Source organism: Lepisosteus oculatus, chromosome 8 (genome assembly GCF_040954835.1).
Source record: "Lepisosteus oculatus isolate fLepOcu1 chromosome 8, fLepOcu1.hap2, whole genome shotgun sequence".
NCBI lineage: Eukaryota > Metazoa > Chordata > Actinopteri > Semionotiformes > Lepisosteidae > Lepisosteus > Lepisosteus oculatus.
This window is the reverse complement of record NC_090703.1, coordinates 37,322,831-37,343,350: the sequence shown is the minus strand read 5'-3', so window position 1 is coordinate 37,343,350 and position 20,520 is coordinate 37,322,831. Positions and strand designations below refer to the sequence as shown.

The 20,520-nt window shown below is 37.8% G+C and overlaps 1 protein-coding gene across 5 annotated transcripts in view; it reads right to left on the bottom strand.

The window, feature by feature from the left end:
* The window catches only part of nexmifb (neurite extension and migration factor b), a 169,997-nt gene extending 150,213 nt beyond the window's left edge, over window positions 1-19,784 (bottom strand). For 3 of the 5 annotated variants that reach the window (XM_069193434.1, XM_015351069.2, XM_015351068.2), the window contains exon 1: window positions 19,276-19,784. The gene's annotated coding sequence lies outside the window, so the exon portion shown is untranslated. Of the gene's footprint in view, window positions 1-1,560; window positions 1,700-19,275 lie in introns of all 5 variants that reach the window. The other 2 variants (XM_069193435.1, XM_015351071.2) reach the window with 1 other exon arrangement.
* Window positions 19,785-20,520: the final 736 nt, after the last annotated feature.

The window sequence follows — 20,520 nt, the reverse complement described above, 5'->3', positions numbered from 1 at the left end:
TCATCCTCGTCAAGTGAGGCTAAAATATCCATCAATTCAGACAGCGCAGACATGGGATGCATAGACCCAACAAGGCATTGCTTTGAAATGCAGATTTTGCCCACCTTGAAAACTAACTCCATTTGTAACTCTATATTCAGGCCTGACATCTCAAAGTAGTTTAAAATACAGTATCCGGAAAGGCGAAACATTTATGCGGGTACCTTCCAGTAGTGAGTAAACACTGAAAATGGGAAAGTAAAATAAAACACAAAATGAAAGAGCGTTTCTTAGCTATAACTACACAATGGATTTTTTACCACCATTGCAAGGCAAGAAAAAAATTGTTTTTACTGTCAAAGCCTGAAACCACTGCCCTATAAAGCATGTATTTTCTCTCCTGCTCAAGAAACAAAATGGAAAACATTGCATTATAATGCATGAAAAGATAACACATGGAACACTAAAAGGTGCTAAAGGTTAATGAGGAATTGATAAGCTGAGCCTTTGCATTTAACAAGCTTGTTGCAAAAGGACAATGCACTTATATCCTCGCCTAGTAAAAATGGAACAAATCAATAGAGCAGTGTTTCTCTTAGACACATGCTATCTTAAACACACAGATGTTCAGCTAAGCCTTCTGGTTTTCTCCATCTCATTGCACACCAGCACAGCTGACTGTCCTTTCTATTTTTTCAAGCAATGTACGCTATTGACTGCAGCAATACCTTGTTTTCCTGACAAATACAAACACTGCATTATTTCCGTTGTGAGAACCCCTTGCTAATTGGCTTGCCTGCGACAGTTTCAAAAGCCATTTAATAGGGTACGCAAAAATGGAGAGCTCTGAACACTGTGAAACCATGGCATAAAAACTGCAGCTTTTGGAGGACTCCATCTCAGTTTTGATTAGGTGCATTTATCAAATCGAGTGATTAAGCAAAGAACGAGAATGCCATGCTGTGATCTTTCCAAATAAACACAAAGTCACATGTTTAAGAGCTGGTTCTTATTGTAACCATCCAACCACATTTTCGAACCACATTATCTCATACAGGGTGACTGTGGTTCAGAGCCTATCCCATCAATCAATGGGCGCAAAGTAGGGTAAACCTTTGATGAGATACCAGTCCGTCGCAGGGCACACATGGACTCGAACGTGCCCACACTTACAACCGGGCCAATTTTTCCAGTAGCCAATTAACCTACCAGTACGTTCTTAGATTGTGGGAGAAAACCGGAGCACTCAGACAAACCTACATGAACACAGGGAGAACACAGAAACTTCATGCAGATGTGAAACTGAACCCAGGGCCCCAGCACTGCGAGGCAGCAATGCTAATCACTGCGTCACAATGCCATCCTCTTAACATGCTACCTTGATTTTATTTTCTGATGTGCATCGACATCATAGCAAGATTTATTTATATAAAAATTCATATATACAGTATATATCCCTACAGTTTGCCTTCGGAATACAAAATTAAACAATCAACATTTCCATTATTGCATTTTGCCAATAAGCAATTCTCCAACCTGTCTACTTTTCTGAATACATAAATACTCAGCACTCCACCTTACCCAATACATCCATTGGCACAGCCAGGTCTAGGAGTAATCAGCCCTCACTGCAATGCACATACTCCATGTCTTTTCTATGGTTGCTACTTGGCCCCACAAGTCCAGGATATTTAGATGGGAGAGGTATTTAATGTATATCCTAAAACAGAAGAAAATTGCAAACTGAGCATTAAACCTTTGTTAAACTAATAGTCGTTGTATATCAGGAGGGGTCAATGACAATAATAACAATATCAGATGACAACACAAAAAGTGTTTTTTCCAAAATCCAAAACATATACCTTTGACTACCCTAACACAGTATTTGAAATCATCATCCTAATTTGTGCATACTTGCCTTTTCCTAATAATACTGATGATCACTGCCCCAAGCTTCTTGCAACAGTGAGGGAAAGTATTTTTGATCACAAAGACAAAACAAAGTAAACTGAAAACATAAATAAGTTAAAAATAAAAAGGAGGGCTTTGAATGCCTTAAAGGACTGCTGTATTGTAATTTCTTTATTCTGTTGTTTATTTTCTCTTCTCAAAAGAAACAAATAAAAACATTTGTATTGTCAGGATACCTCTTGGTAATACAGTAACAACATCTTCTTTGATTTCATGTTTAATGTTCAAATTGCACGTTGTGATTACTTTCAATTTAGAAGCAAATTATAATCGCTGAAGTATCCTGGAACTACCTGTATCCTGTATCCTGGAAGGACAAAAAGCGAGGGAAAAGAATCGTGTACACTCTTTGAATGAGTGTTCAGCGTGTGATCACCAACATATAATAGGACCAACTATATACAGTACACTATTGAAAAATGGCATAAGCATGAGATCTTTCAGAGTATTTTTGGTTTGTTTTAAATGTGAGGTTGCCAATTGGTTTTATACCCTCCCTAATTGCAGTTCACTAGGTGTTAATTAATTATGTTCACCATTACTAATCTTGTACCAGCACTGATGTGATGAAGACAATATGCACACACATACTTGTTTTCAGCTGGCAAACCCACAGCACAAACAGCACAGACGGTGCATCAGAAGGTGCACACAATGTGGCTCTCCCCAATCACAGAGCAAGCTCACAGGTGTTCAGTTAGCCACAGGGGGTTGGGAGAAAATAAGTTAAGGACTGTTGACTAAGGACTGACCTAAGAGGATACTAGGGCAATTGTGATTTCACTTCAAGGGGTCCTGAACACTATCAGTTAAAAGGGAAGTGCAACTCTAATTTTACATTTATATCAAGGTTAGAATAAATCAGCATGGATAAGTGCATTTCAAACCAGAATAACAATAAAATGTACACAGTAACTTGTAAAACCTCCAATTTACATCTCAAAGTAAACAAAATCTCCATTTATGTGCAGCGTCATGTACTGTGATTCAAAAGGGGCAACAAAAGTAAGGCAGTCCTATTACATTGTAAACAAGCAGGCTTGTGAATACATCTTTTAATCCAATAGAAATATTGCTATCAATTTTCTAGATGGTTTTGCCAACAAATACTACTAATTTGTTAGCTGCATGCAGATCACATTGGAAGATTTCTACAGCAAAATGCCTGCTGCATAAATCTGAATTTATTCACTTGTACATAACATTACATTAGTCATTACAGCAACTAGTGAGCAGGAAGGGCTGCCTTATATCACAATGACGACATGGCGGCTTACAGTACTTTCACAAAGTTTACAATTTTGTGTTTAATTTGAAATTTGCCAAATTTTTCTAGGAAGTCAGCGAATTTATTTTGTTACCGAGATTTCATAACTGGTCTGAGAAATGCGGAATGCAGTTCCCCTATTTAGCATGTCTTATTGAGCTACTCAACTGTATGTGACAGCTGAAGCACACTTTTTTTTTAATCACTAATTATTCAATCAGCCTCACCTACAACTACTACTCTTCTACTGCAGGAGGAGAATGAGGACCAGTGCATGCCTTCCTGATTATCATAAAATTACATTTGCCATTTTATTAGAATATGACCACACCAAAAACATATTGCCCAGAAATCACAAACAAAATTCCAATAATTAAAGATTTGTATGTCAGGACTCAAATTTCAACAATTTTAATAGTCCAAAGACTGCATTTAGCACTGTCAGCTTTAACTGTTTTTATGTTGTTAAGATGCAACTGGAATACAGCAGGACATCAGTAGGATTTGATCACATCTTATCAGAGGGTAAGAATAAAGATACGGTTTTTATAACAAGCAATACTGCTGTTTTTATACCAACTAGAAATTATGCAATTTTCTTTAAATCATAAAGTGATGGAGTAAGGGATATTAAATATACACTCTGCTTAACTGCTTGCTTGATATTTTTAAAGCATTTTTTGCACTTGCTAGCTAAAGGGGATAAACAATGTGAATCCCTGGCTCCTGAAATAAGCAAAACATTTTCCAACTCTTATTCACTGCTTATAGCAACGTTCCACAGTGCTCTGCAAAATGTTTCTACCTGCTCCACTATTTCAGAACATTAGAAAAGTTACAAACCAGAGGGGGTCATTCGACCCATCTAGCCCATTTGGCAGTTAGTAGTTAACTGATCAAAGAATGTCATCTAACCATTTCTTAAAAGAAATCAGTGTCAGGCTTCAACAATATGGCAAGGTAGCTTGTTTCACACTCCTACCACCCTTTGGGTAAGGATGTTCCTCCTGTTCTCTGTTTGGAAGTGCCACTTCTAGTGAGTCCTGCATTTAACAGGCTACTGCTCCCTACCAACCCTGAACAACAGACCTCTGCACTCCTTTGTCTCCACTCCAGGTTTTTTTTTTTAACAATCCGTTTAGCAGAAAACACAATAAATGGAACACAAAACAGCAACGCAGGTTATTAGGTTCCTACAAATTGTGTGTGCTCCTACCAAATGTGGCCATTAGGTCTGTACTGAAGACATTTAGTTAAAAACCGCTTAACATGGTCAGCTGTCCATGCCTGGCTTTGGCACTGAATGTAGCAACTATGAGCAGCAGCCAGTAAGGTCAATGTCTTTTGCCTTAGTTGAAACTATGGGGCAAAAAATCTCAATTTAAGTGCTCACCTCCTATATTTCTTCCATATTCAGTGAAAATAATCTGCTTTAAAACTAATATACTCACATTTCATCCATTATCCATTTTCTAAATACTTCATCCAATTCAGGATCATGGGAGAGCCTGAGCCTATCTTAGAAAGTAACAGCCACAAGGCAGGCTACAATCTATATCGGATGCCAGTCCACTGCAAGGCAGACACAGGTACAAACACAGACATGCATATACACACACATCTAGGGCCAATTAATCTACCAGTATGTCGTTGGAATGTTCATTTAGCTGACTGTTGTGACTATTGATAACTACATAAAAAATTTTTAAAAGTTTATTATCTCCCATTTCAATTGGATGCTGCTTCTCACATAACTACAGGATGTAATGGACTACAGGTTGCAAAACATGACTCTGGACCATTTTTCAGTTTAAACAGCAATTGAAAACTGCACAAAAGTCAGACTGCATTAAATATATGACACATAATAATAATTAATAATTGCTAACACTTATGTAGCACTTTTCTGGACACTCCATCCACCACCACCAATGTACAGCCCCACCTGGATGATGTGACGGCAGCCATAGTGCGCCAGAACGCTCACTACACATCAGCTATCAGTGGGGAGGAGAGCAGAGTAATGAAGCCAACTCATAGATGGGGATTATTAGGAGGCCATGATTGGTAAGGGCCAATGGGAAATTTGGTCAGGATGCCAGGGTTACACCCCTACTCTTTTCGAGAAACGCCCTGGGATTTTTAATGACCACAGAGAGTCAGGACCTCGGTTTTATGTCTCATCTGAAGGATGGCGGGGTTTTTTTTTACAGTATAGTGTCTTTACTATACTATACTTTACTATACTGGGTGCAGGGTGAGTGCCCCCTGCCAGCCCCACTTACAGTTCTTCCAGCAGTAACCTTAGTTTTTCCCAGGAGGTCTCCCATCCATGTACTGACCAGGCTCACACCGGCTTCAGTTGGTTGCCAGTTGTGAGTTGCAGAGTGATATGGCTACTGGCCACATCTTTTTTTTATATCAGTAACTCCATTTTACACTTGCTATATACTTGTAAATTTCTATAAGTCAAAAGAAAAGAGATTAAAGAATTCTGATTGGGTTAATTCCTGGCCTCAAGGAAAAACTGTACACAGGTTAGTCTAACTGAATCCCTTCGGTTGTGAAAAGAGTAGCTTATAAGGAGTTTTTATGCAAAATCCTAAAAGATCGACAAAAGCAACATGAAGGACTACACAAATGGCTCAGGGATCTGTCAGGAATCAGCTTGATGGGATCAATAAGCTGCTAGCTACAAGATCAATAAGGTACTAGCAAGCAAATGAGCAAGATGGGACATTTGGCCTCCTCTTGTTTGTACCTTTCTTATGTACTTAAAACACAGGAAAAAATAGTATCACTAATAGTTTTAACAAGATGTTTTTTCTCTGCATCTTGATAGGCCTTTGTATAGCAAATCATAAACATGGTAATATGTTGAAAAACGCTTCCAGGTCAGAATGAAATTCTACTTAAACCAATCTGTAAGTGAGTATTCTAAAGAATTAATTAAACTATGGTATCCCCTGTGGTTTAAAAAAATGCTCACATTTTTAGAAGGATTACCATGAACAGTCATGAACTGTTTTCTAATGAACCCAAGAATCATTTTAATTCCGCCATAATTAACCGTCTGTAACTTAAAAAATCAGTTTTTGCAGGTTGCTCCTGGACAGCCACCTTATGATGTGGCTGGCCTTGAAAACAACAGTGGGACTGTGAAAAATTCTTCATCTCTTTGTATGAATTTTGAACTCTTACCCCAATTTTAAGAGAATTCCAAAACTCAAGGATTTATTCAAAAACACAAGGAAACATGTTTAGTGGTTGTGGAAGCAGACAGTAAAGCAATAAATACTTTTAAAACTGTATAAAATGATTTTACTCTGAACCTACAGTACAGTATATTTGAGGAGGAGGTTAAAATGATTGACTGAGGTGATCAACACATAAAACTGATGCTCAACTACAAAACTCAGAATTGATTAATCAGCACTAGGGGAAAGAAAAAAAAAACAATCCTAATCATATTACATTCTCATTTTATTGTATATTACATATAAGATGGCACTAACACAGATGGGATAAAGTTCACATATTAATTTTCATATCATTTTAGTCTCTCCTAGTAAACAATCGAAAAAATATTGTGTAGTCTTCAACGGTGCATTGGTCAATATATACAGGTAATTTCACCTTCCTTTGGTTTGGTTTACATTATGACACAAATTGTTCCATATCTACGGTTAAAGTCTCCATGTAGGTTTTTAGCAACAAACATAATTGCACAACACAGCTATATCACTGCTACTCCTATATAAAATATAATGTCATGTCTTGTTTAGGGAAAGAGCTCCAAATCTGCAACCTTAAGTTTGAACAACCTTTGTTTCAGGGTTATAGCTTTTGAAATGCTAACGACTGAAATCTATTAAAGTAACGCAGGATACAAAATGGAATGCTGTGTTGTGTACTGTTATCAGGCGTAAGGAAAAGCAGCCCTCTTCTCCACGGGGAGTGCTTTAGTGTGCTAGGGGTTAGTTAGCAGAAAGAAAGAACAGCCTCAGAGGGATTATGTATGGAAAGCAGGAAGGGACAAAAGCCTGACAACCCCATGAAGAATGTAACTGTGCCAGGTGGGAGGAAAGAGAGGGCTTCGACAGCAATTTACATTCTAAAGAATAGGCAGCCAAATTCAATGAAGTGTAGCTTGGTCATTCATGGACAGCACTACTTTACAGTAGAGAATGCACATATAATCATGCGTCAAGAAAAAGGAATGTTAAATCACGTTAGGTGCTCAATTAGAAGGTACAAATGCCTGAGAAGTCAGTGCAGCTGTATGAAGGCAAGGATTTTCAGCACAATTCAACTTTTTGTGAACACCTTCTTACGTAAAGCCACCTTAAAGCACTTTACAAAATGCAGCCAAGATTCACGTGTACATAGATTACAATACAATAAAGTTGAATAATTGAAAGTTCTTTTGATCCTTTAAAAAGCACACTTTGTGACATCATACAATAAAACAGAGCCATCACTTAGACACATACTTTAGAAAGCCATAAAAGTAGATCTCTTTTGTATGTGTCAAAGCATAAAACTGTTCACCTTATATTTTTTAGAAACATAAAAATATAAAAGAAAAGGGAAATGCTTTTTAAAACTAAACAAGACACAAAAAAAGGTCCAGGGATTAAAATAAGCTTCCTACTGCAAAGACATCCAGCATAATACAAAGCACACTTTTGTGTAAACATTGCTCCGATAATGGAGAAAAGTAAATATACAGTATACATACTGTATATATTTTAAAACACAGCTGTTTTCTTTGCACATTTCTTTAAAAAAGCAACAGTTATGAAATATCCACTAGACTATCTTGATTTACGTACAAAGCCTGCAGCTAGTAAAATCTTCTCTGTAATGGGAGTCTCATCTTCATTGCCCATCATCAAATGGCAATTAAACTAAAGATTTGTGGAGGACCTGTCCAATGGTAACATCTTTCCAGCAATCCATTTTTCAAAGTAGCAGTATAATAATCAGGAAATTTGCTTTTGAGAATGCAATAACTTGTTTTTGCCTACTGACCATCCATGAACAAACACTGCCTACACTATGTAGCTATGACCTACACAATACATTCACAATCACAGCCTGTTAAAGAACCCACAATGCTGTCTGTAAGGAGTCATCATATCTCCCTTGGGATTTGACTGATGAGCTATCAGAACTTTTTCCAGCAGCCTTTAAAATCATACTTTGTATCCTTTTAGTTTTTTATGACATTTGTTATGCATTGTACAAGATATGAAACTGCCAACTGATGAGTAAACACTTGCAACAGAAATCTTATTTTTGCAAATATCCAATAAATACAGCGTACTGTATGTTACCATATGCCCTGAACAAGCAAGCAAAAACATTTTTAAAAAATGAGGAGGGGGTCCAGAGTGGCTAAGCTGTCAAATTACTCTGGCAGTGCAAAATCATTCGAGTACCTTCAGGACAAGGTGAGCTGCAGTCAATGAAGAATAAGACAGTGGCCTAGAGCAGCTCTCCTGTGTTGAATGGTCACCCAGAACCCTGGGCTGTACTGTATCTGGAGGTATCACATCTCTTCTGAAACTGAGAAATACATTTGTAATGCAGAATCTCAGCACATGACAAAGCAATAAGACCAACAGCCCAATACCAGCATTTGAAGCTTTCCGAATCATTCGCTATGTAGTACTGTTACAATCTCTTGTGACATGAATAGTTTGGAAACGCAGATGAAGTGTAGCAATGATGATGGCACAGCCACAATTGCATAGAAAGTACAAATGTGTTTGTTGTGAGGTGCTGTGTTCCACGCACAAATACTGAAAAATCACAATTAACCAAAGAAAAAAAAAACACAAAAAACTATATTCACAAGAATATGTACACCGATTACTTTCAAAAAGTATATTGCTCTAGGCAGCTCCTACTCAGAAGTAATACACAAGCTTTCTCCTTTCCAGTGGAGCTCTTTTTCTAGCTAAAGCTCCTCCTTCTAGAAGGTTCCATTATAAGGCAGAATGGCCGAGCAGTCTAAGGCTCCGTGTTAAGGTTGCAATTGTCTATAGAGGTGGAAGTTCAAATCCCACTTCTGAAACCATAAGTACCAAGACATCAGGGGTGAAAAAAGTTTATATCATTACAGTTTCTGAAGCGCAATATTAATTAAATAAAAGCAAGACTAAATCTGCAGCCTTTAAAATGCCCATTTGCTTATGATCAAACTGGAGCACAGAAATTCAGACATACCGACTACTTTTGAACTGATCTAAATGAAAAATTATCAGAACTTGTAATGACCAAAATCATGTTACACAACCCAAATTACACATTTTTGCATGCATTTAATTTCAAAACTTTTACACTCAATAAAAAAGAGCTTTTGATTGATTTCCTGGTATCTTTAATGTTGTAGTTTTAAAAAAAAATGCTTTTGGAAGTCATAAGAAGTAAAATGCAAAAATAAATTAATAAATAAAAGACTACCTGGTGACAAAGAAAACAAAAAAGTGATTTCATTTCCCCTGCAGTATCTTTAGCAGGCTAGCAAATCACTGAGAAAGTTTCAGGGGCCTAACACAGCTGTTTAATTACCCACTTGTGATTATAAATTATGGTATAAAAGGGGAAGTTTAACTGCTGATTATAACATTTAAATTAAAATGCCGACTATCAGAGGGCTGGAAAACTCCCGAGGAATTTGAGATGAGAGTCAAACAAACACCTCGAAGGAAAAATATTACTGGAGCACCAGAGGTAAAAAGAATAACCAGGTAGATTAATAGAGCAGTGGACAAAAACAAAGACACACAAATATACAGACATTTTACAAACAAGCAGATTGTCTGGTAGTTCCAAATGCATCACACTGGCTTTCCAAAAGTATCTGGAATTCCAGCAAAAAGGAATGCTAGTTTTAAATAATATTTAGACAGCTATATTTGCTAGTCTCTGATGTTTTCAGTAAAATATTTCTCAGGGATTTTCTGCCTACATCTTTTATTAGTCTGCATCATATTTTGCAACAGTATGTCGGTTATAGGAAGACAGCTTCACCTAAATCGGTCTTATCTTGCTCATACAAAATGTGGGCTGAACACTACTTCCAATGAGAAGAAACCCTTGCTTTTACTTGACAGTTAAGAATTAGCAGAGGATGAACAAGCAGAAAACAATATAAAGTCCATTGGGCAATAAAGGTGGGATTTAGGTAGTGTTAAAAGCTTTTTTTAGAAGTCTAGGGCTACTTTTAAGAAAATGACAGGTTGAGAGACATTCAACAAGTAACTCTAGAGCAATCTTTTGTTCAATGCCAATAAATGCACAGCTTCTTCTCCAATCTCCTCCCCCAAACTGTGACACTAAAGTGAACTGCAGCCTCCCTGCATTAAGAACTGCACTATACAAAAGGCAGTCTGTTATTGCAAAGCACTGCTCTCACAAGGGAACCGACTCCTTCAAATTGCTCCTGGGAGCCGCTCGAAGAATACAGTACATCTATAGCAGAGAACATTCATAAAATGGAGCTTTAAAAAAGGATGATAATTTCATAGTAAAATGTAATTGTTTCTTCTGCAGGAAGCCTGTTTCTCATGCTTGCGAATTTCTCCATCAAATCTTTGTATTCAAAATAACACGCTGTCTTTTTAAAAACAAAAGCTACTGTATCGTTAATCAAGTTTTATGTAGCTGATGCAAATCAGTAAAAGTAAAAACATAAACCCATAGCTGCACTAGGAATTAATTAGATGATTATCTTAAAAGGCACTATATACAATTTATTATAGCCATTAAATCAGTAAAGAACTTTAGGTTCTGGAAGGATGAAGGTCAATACAACAGCTCATTTAATTGTGGGCCATCATCCACAGTCAATTTAACACAGCATATTACACAAACAAGTATAAAGCATCACATGCAGGTAACTAGAATATTGAAAACATGAAAATATACAAAAAAGTCTTGAACTGACAGAGGTTATTGCAAATTTCATCATTCCTATTATGAAAATAAAGCTTAAAAACTTAAGTACGTCCATAAGCATATTTATTACTTCAATTTTACGTTTCTACAAAAAAAAAAGCACTGGCCAAAGTTCAAAGTTGCACAACCACAGTGATTCTTGAATTGATGGCTACAGCATGAACTGAGAGAACACAATGAGCTCTGTTTCCAATGTGGAACAGAAAAGGCTTTGTGAAAATTTGATACAGGTATTCAAACTACTGGCAGAAAGTGAAAAAGAGTCATCTAATGAGCTATTCTGAGCTCAGCTAGGACACTGGGACTCGAGGAGACAAATCTAAGTGAAGTGGAAGCATTTTCAGGATAGAACATATAAAGCACATTTTTATATAAAGAGTTTTGGTATGTGGAACGGTGCCTAATCGTACTGCAGAAGCCAAACAATCGGATCCTTCCAAAAGCACCATGACAAGATGAGGGCTTTGGGTCAACAAGCTCACTGGAAACAAAAGAGCAGGATGAGCCAATGGCCTCCTTTCATGTGTAAACATTTAATGTTCTTAAATGGTCTAAGAATAATGTCTCCTAAAAGCCCAAAGGTTCCCAAAAATGCTTTCTATAGAGTGCAGTATATACTATATGTAACTGGCTAAGAAGAAAACAAAATCTGTTGCAACAAGATATGTAGACCCACCCCCAGCAATCCTCCACACAGCAGGGTCACTGAAACCATGCTTCTGCAGAATGCTAATTCTTCAGAATTGCTTTCTTAAGCACAGTATTTTGTGAAAGCAACAAAAGATTTAACAAGACTGGGTTTTTCGGATTGTTAAAAGTTGTCTCCATTAATTAAGTCAGAAACACAACAGAGAATTAAATATCGGGTCACCAATTCTGATGACTACAGTGCTATGTAGAGTTAACTGCAAAGAATCTCCGTGCTGTTGTATTTGTTTAATATTAGGACAGTTGTGAGTTTTTATATAGGGAAACTTTCTAAAGCAGAAGCATCACTTTCCATCTTCTGAACACTCATAAGAACATGAAAAAGGTTAAAATGACAAGCTTCATTTGCCGAGAAGCCCTTTTCCTTAAATAAAGATGCAAAATAATTTTCTTCAGCAATTACAGTAAAAAGATTGAAAGTTTGAAAGCAGGAATGGAAGACTGCTTTTGCTGAACAGTCTAAGTGGTTTTGTAGTGGACCAATAATTTTGATGTCTAAGCTGAGTAAGACAAATTGCAGAGATCTCCAGCTCCTGGAGCAGGCAGTTAAGCTTAGCGCTCAAACTATCCCAATGGAGTAGTCTCATTTCCTTCCCTGGGGTCATGAAAAGCAATCAAAGTGTCGAGCCGGCTCACTAGAATCTTACCTTTGTGCCTAATTACTCTGCACAGCAACTCCAAAACCTAAACCTGCATAATGCAGGACAAGACAGCTAAGAGAGACTAGGTCATAAACTAGCAGGAATGTTTCAATACTCCACTTGAATGAAAACTTGATTCCTTACCTGCCTGACTAAAACTGAGTTTTCTGAGCTTGATTCACAGAATTACTATTACTGAAAAGCTCCTGGTGGCATGGTGGCACAGTGGTTAGCATTGTTGCCTTGCACCACTGGGGCTCTGGGTTCCATTCTAGACCTGGGGTGTTAGCTCTGTGGAGGTTGTACATTCTCCTTTTGTTCGTGCAAGATTCCTCCAGGTGATCTGGTTATCTCCCACAGTCTAAAAACCACACTGGTAGGTTAACTAACATTTGAGTCTGTGTGTGCCCTGTGATGGACTGGCGTCCCATCCAGGGGGTGTGCCACCTTGCACATGTTGCTTGCCAGGATAGGCTCCAGCCCTTCCACATCCATTTAGTGGATAAAGTGGTTTGAATATGGATGGATGGCTGGCTAAGGAGCTCTAAAGGAGTTGCAGTCAAAGTTTTTCCCTCTTTCACTACTGGAGATATGAATTCATCCTAACTCCAAGACATGGCAACTCATCATTGGCTCAGCTGCATCAAAATTACGATCGGAGACACTGATTTAAGGAGAGCAAGTCATATTGTCCGGATTGGTTCCACTACTGGTTTTCTATCTAGCTTTGCGTTTCAACACAGCAAGGTGACAAAGCATCTCCACTTACTGTATTTAACAGAAAGAAGCCCAGTCCACTTTTTGTAGCAAGCATTTCAACCTGTTCTAAACTCAGAAGCAGCCTGACCACCGTTTAAGACCAGAGGGAGGCTGCAGCACAGTCTGAAAAGCTAATTGCAATAAAGCGTTAAGCCTGTTTTTCTTCCCCACTTCATTTCTCACTATAATATGTGTATTCAGATTTTAACACCAAATTCCACTAATGTAAAACACCAGAGTTTGAAGGTCAAACTAGGTATTGAAACTGCAGTGTAGAAAATCATGGCAACCATGCATCTTGATTTATCTCACCATTTACACTAACGGCTGAAACTAAAGTATCCATATTAAGTACAGAGGGGGAAACATGCTATACGTTTACTGATGTTTCAAAAGCATACAGCAATTTCTGAAGTGAAAAGATTTTTTTATAGACCTAAAATACTATCTGCACAATAGCTATATTCTGTTCTCTGCCTTTGCATTCCGCTTCAGGGCAGTACCTTTATGGCAGACTGTATTTGATCCACAAGCTATTGCTGTCAAAAGTAATCCTGACCCTTTTGTCTACAAATCAAACTTGTGTTGACACATGTATAATGAATATGTAGCAATTTTCACTATTATTTTGTAACTTTTTCATTTAATTGCAAAATTTTCTATTCAGCCCAACATTACAGCCCGTAGGTTTCATTGTTTAAATGATCAAAACGTATGAATACTGTAAGGTGAACAGCTCTTAAAACAATACTAGTGGTATAATAAGCAGATGAAGTCTCTGGAGGAGCTGCGGACTTCCATTCAAAGGAGCACAGGTTCAATGAAAAGAGGGACAGGCTTAATAGAAATAAGGGCATTTCAATCACACAGCTGTCCTTCAGAATCATGTATGATTCCTTTAAAAATATGGTGCCCTTCACTGCCTCAATGTTAGATTTAACCATTTCTCTCCCAGACTGAAAAACTGGCCCTATTGTGCAGTATACCTTGGACAGAATGTTGTACCTCAGCTAACAAAAACTTTCACACTCCTCTTTCACTCTAACACATCAACTCTAAAAACTCTATCACACCAAAATGATGGCTTAATACTAAAAAAAAGAAATGTACATTCTTACCCAAATACCATATTCAATGGAGTTCATGTGAGCTCACTATTGACCCAAAAATTAAATGTACAGTTTTCATTAACTGCATGAAGAATCAAAGTGAAAATAACATTCAAAACTGATGTCTTAGTGAGATGAAGCTGTTTCTTGCATGTACAACGATCAGAAATGAAAGCTGGCTGTTTGTCTAGTCTCAGTCATTGATTTATTAACAGGTTAGTGATCGAAGAACCTTGTTGGGTGGTTTCGTAAAGGATCTCCAGAGAAAATTCTCCCAGAAGATATTGGAAATTTGCTTTACGAAATCGAGATCTTATGTCTGTGGATAAACTGCAAGCATTTTTTTTTATTTCTGAAAACTATTAATCACTACTTTTCTATCCATCCATTTTCTAGCTGCTTCTTCCAATTTAGCATCACAGAGGAGCCAAGGCCTATCCTCGGCAAGCAACAGGCACAAGGCAGGGTACACACTGGATGGGACACTAGTCAAATGCAGGGCAGGCACACAGACAAACACAGATGCTCACACCTAAGGTCAATTTTCCCTTGAACTACTTAGACTGTGGGAGAAAACTGGAGCACCCAGAGGAAACCCACTTGAACACTTGAAGCACATGCAAACGCCACACAGATAGCATACAGTACCAGGTGTGAAAATGAACCCACAGCCCCAGTGCTACGAGGCTGCAATGCTAAGCACTGCATCAGCGTGCTGCCCTTTACAACTTTAACCGTGGTAAATATAAAATAACCGACAATTCCTAATTACAAACATTGTATAAAAAAGTACTTGAAAGATAAACTTGACTTAATTATTGCCTCACTTTAAACAATGAGTTTATCTGTTCCGAAACTCTCCCAACTTCCATTTCACTCTGAATAATCTATGAAATTTAAAATACCTAATATTATGTATTCAGCAGACTGCATCTGGAATAAGGGGCAAGTTCAGATTGCAATACAGCAAATTTCTGCAATGCAGTGTATGAGACTATTGCTGTGAGACACACAAACTTTTTGTATTGTTCCCAAAAGACACAAATGGTACATGAATATTTTCCAACACAAAAAGTTATTCTTGAGACAGGTGCACTGATATATTCTAAAGCATTGTGAAATTGGAGCTAAAAACATAATACATACTATAATATATCTTAACTTTGGATTACTCTTTAACCTACCCTGTTTTACTACAGCCTTCTACTTCTGCCTTTAATTATGAAAGACATCAAAATGTATGATTAGAATAAATAAATCATTCTTGTGTATCTATACAGCAGCTTCTCCCACAGGAATCCCATTTGGCTTCAATCATGAAACATAACCCTACTGCCCACACTTATGAAACTGCATAACCATATTTGACCTATCCCTGCCCTGCCTAGAGAAGAATTAGGTCTGGAGACTTAAGAGCACAGGCTACTGCATCTAACTTCCAACCTCAAAGCTAAAACAGGGAACCTGTACAGGACTGTGAGATGTCTTCTTATTTCTAAGAAAAATTAATGTTCCAAGTTGTGTTCCCCCAGTTTATCCTGAACATTTAGTACATAAAACATTTCAAACTTCCTTGACAGTTTTTCATGTTTTTGCCACCAGGCCTTGAATAAACACCAAACAAAAGTGAATGATCTAATGCCTTGCACTACTTGCATGATGTTCTTTCTTAAATCTTAGAATTAAGAATTCCTTTGAAGCCAGGTAACATTTTAAATCCCATTAACACTGCTCAGAACAAAATATCACGGCATTCATCACATATATTGTATGAGGTACGAAAATTAATTTCTGAGCTTCTAGTAATACTGTATATGTTGGTAAAATAAACATTAGTATCCCAAGAACCCTTTATTTGTTGTCAAATTGTTTTCGCAACACCAGCATTTGTTAATTATCAGCTGGTTCTACAATACAATTAACCAAACAGGCTCAAATGCCAATAAAGAACATTTTGGTTATGGTTCATGTGGACTTTTGTATTTAGCTGCATTATTTCATAGCACTTTTAGTTATGTAGATTACATCCACATATACAATATGGAAAAGAAGTTGATTTTTGAAAAGACAAAGTATGACACCACAAACACCCTGTAAGACTAATGAATAATACTGCTATTTTCACCCCTCCGAAATAAAATCAATTTATGGATCATAACAATATTGAGTACTGATTGCCATCTAGCAAACCGCTTGTATATCATTAGATTTTAAGGAGGATTTATTATTGTATTTCGCTTTTCAAATTACTTAAATGGTAATAAAAACAGATGCCCTCCCAGAAAACTGATACCTACTGAACAACCGATACATTCTGTAGGCAAACCCATCAAACAGACACTGACGACATTCCCTTCAAAAGGAGGAATATTTCCACTTAACCACAAGAGTGCAAAAAAAGTTAATTAGTTTTATACTTACACTCTACTAACACCTGCGAGCTTTATTTTTGAAAACTGTTAGAATTTTACGGAGACATTAACCCATTATAAGAAAGATTTTATATTGCACAAAGCCCTGTAAAGCATTTTTAAAATAAGTGGCAGAACGTAACGAATTTTGAAAAGAGCTTTTTTTTCTAGAATGTGTAACCTTTGTAGTATTGAAAATAAACACTTGTTTTTTACTAAAACAGACTTTTTAGTAAAACTTCTGATGATATAAGGGGTGACGACATGGCATTTTCATAAAGAAGACCTCATATCTCCTATCTTACTGTAAATGTTTGCACAGAGCAATTCAGCACTGGATGTTTTTTTAAATGACTTGCAGGACCCCTTTATAAATCATGCGCTTATGTGTCAATGCTTCCCGGTATTCTAAGTGAGCTCAACACCCCCACCAATATGGGCTGCTGGTCAGGAAAGGTCTCATTTCCCCTCAGCACCACTCCAGTTTTTCAATCGCTGGGTCACTGTTCTGCACAACATGCTGTGTTCACACAAAACAGGCACTGACAACAAAACCAGTCAACTTTAGTGTAAGGGAAGATGGACCTGCTGCTAGAAATGTCAGCTCCCTTTAATACAGTTCATTTTCTGGAATTGGTACAGTGTTATCAAAGTTTCACAGTACGTTAATTTAATGTCTTAGTTTATCATATCATGTCTGTTACTGCTCTTCCTTGTTTGTTTTGAACCAGGATACTATTCACCTCTGTGTTTTACGGAAGTATAGGTATATAACCACCATAAACTATAAAATGCACTGATTTTCAGACAGAATCACATATTAATGCTGTGGCAAAAACATACTTGTTAATCATGCTCCAACAACATGCTCAATTTTAAAACGCAGCCTAGAGCCACTGAAAGAAAGCATTTGAGGAGAAACTCATTGAGCACAATTCCGCAAGAAGATTGAGGAGGATGTCAGCAGCAAGTCAAAGGATTATCCTTCAGTGAACACCATGAAGTTGATGATGAAAAAAGGCTAAGATACCGCATTACACCAAACTCCCTACGACTCAAACAGGTACCCACCCTGCCTGGGCCTTTGAGGCATGAAGTCCTGAAAAAGGAATAGTCTCTCACTTTAAACATCAAGTCCATACCAAACAGATTAACATAATGCCTACTAATACCTCCAACAGGTCTCAGTTACTGTAGGTTCAGATATTGGAAGAGTCAAAGGTCCATACAAATATCAACACTAGAAATAAACAAAATAACCATACTTGTCCAAACAAGCAAATAACGCAGTGTAAGGAGAGCCTAGCCAATACCGCCTGAACTTTATTTTCGCTATTTCTAACACTGGTAAACCTCTAACTGCGTTTTTTTATTATAAAACAAAAACACGTGAAAACTCCCCCCTTTTTAGCACCAAAACAAGAACAATTGAGTAATTTGTATCCTTTATCAGTGCACTGAGAACTTGGGAGAGTACAGCTACTTCTACTACAACTTATGATCTCTACTGGTAAACGCTATTTTTGCTAAAAGTAACTTTTGCCAACTTAAAGGTTTTGTTACTCCAGTGTTTGTTATTGTAACATTGCACGGCCATACAATTCACAATCAGTACCAGTCATTTACTCTCTTTGCTACGTATTTTATAAACAACATTTAACAGTTATCACAACCACTTCGCTAGAACCATAGAATCAACACCACGTTAATGCAGCATCTACAAAAGGCCAGCACACTAATTAAAGAACCTTGATAACTAGCCCTCGGATTGAACACATGATATACTACAGCAGCAATTAAATTTGGGGAACATGTTCCAAAGAACGTGCTCGCTCTGGATTTGTTCAAATACTGCGTTTTCCTCTAAGCAAATGCAAAGACAAATTCTGGCCGTTTTACAAATTCCTGCAACATGGGAACTAAGTGGAAGTCTGTAAAATGATAGCTGATGATCAACGTGGTAAAAAAAAACAACACTTTCCCTGTTCTAACGCATAGCAAACATCCAGATGAAAAAAACAAGATAATAAACATCCGTATACACAAGTCATGGGTATCGGCACGTCTACCGCTCCCCAAAAGTCATTCAAGTTTTCCAAGATAACCCCATTATTTGTTTTTTTTTAACGTCCCGTGATTAAAGCGTGTACGGCATGAAATGATACATTCAGCACTTCTCACATTTGCAACAATTACGGTGATGCACAGTTCACTGAAGTGCTGCATTGCAATCATTAATAATCGCATTCAGAAAAAAAGAAAAGCATGTGAGAACTGCATAGCTGTATCCGAAATTGTTGAACGTGCTATGTGTATTGTTACAAGATTTTTTTTTAAAAGGCCTTTTTGTCCGGTGTAGCTGTGGTAGGCATGTATCGTGCTGTAGCCGTAGTACTGTATCTGCAAGCTCTTCCAGAATAAAGCAACCCATACTCTCAATGGCACCGCATTACCCGACTTACCTCTCAATGCACCCAAACTGCGCTCTTTCTCCCTGTCGCCCGGATCCCCCCACCCTCCCCCCTCCTCTTTTCACAAAATGGGAAATTTGTCTTTTTCCTCAACGCAGCCACTTCTCCATGTTTTTTTTTTCCCAGCCTGGACTTCCAGTATCAGCAGGTGGACGCGCCTCTGAAATGATGGAGCCAGAGCTCTTTTCTCCCCCCTACAACTCCATTTTTTTATTTTACGGCATTCTTCATATTCCACGAAACAAACAAGGACTTTAACCGTTTCATTTTTCCATGCGATTCCCACGTTTCAAAGTAGTGTCATGTTTTTTAGACCCCAGATTCCTAATTCATGGCGCCCCTTCGGCTGTTCTCCACCATCTACAACAAGGTGCTTGATGCTGCCATTGTTACGCGTTTCTCTTTTTTTTTTGCAGCTGGGTCCCCCCCCCTTCTTGATAAACGCACGCTCCCTTCTCTCTTTCCTTCTCTCCGACCTGTCATAAAGAGCGCGCTCACCCCGTGCACGCGGGGCCGCGCATTACATCGGGAACGCGCTCAGCAGAACAGGTGCCTCCTGAACGAGAGCGAGCGAACTTCGCTTGATGCCAAGGCTCACCAGGAAAAAGCCTTCCTGTGTGTCTAGGGTGGGGGAGGGCTGTTAAAATGCCGATTTAAGGGCAGACTCAGGGTCACAGCAGCCCTTTGTAAGAAAGATGGTGCTTTGTTTCTAAGGGACCGCTTATGGTAACACTCCACAGTATTACTTGGTGAAATACACCCTCATCAATCACTGTAACTGTGACATTTGAGCACACTTTTTAATTGTTTTAAAAGTTACCTTCGTACATGCACATACCTATATAACATACATGTTTAGGAGTGTATATAGTAGCACACAAAATTATTAACACCTGTGAAATGTATTCACTAAGTCAATTACAAAAAACTGATGGCACTCAGTAATTACCACTAAGTGCACCTAAAAGCAGTAGAATTTTCATAATAATTTATTGCATTTATAAACTGCCTTTCAAAGTATTCCAGCCCTTCCTATGAATTCCCATTTTATGACATTAGAAAGTGATGCATAAATGTTTTTCTGAATATATTTTAGTGAATTTTGGTTCACGCAGGAAAAAGAACCAGACACCACTCTAATTTGGCACACAAGTACCTTTTATTAAGCCTCCATCAGCCAGCTATGGGCAAGGCAAGGTACACCCTGGACAGGTCAAGTACAAGCCAATCATACTG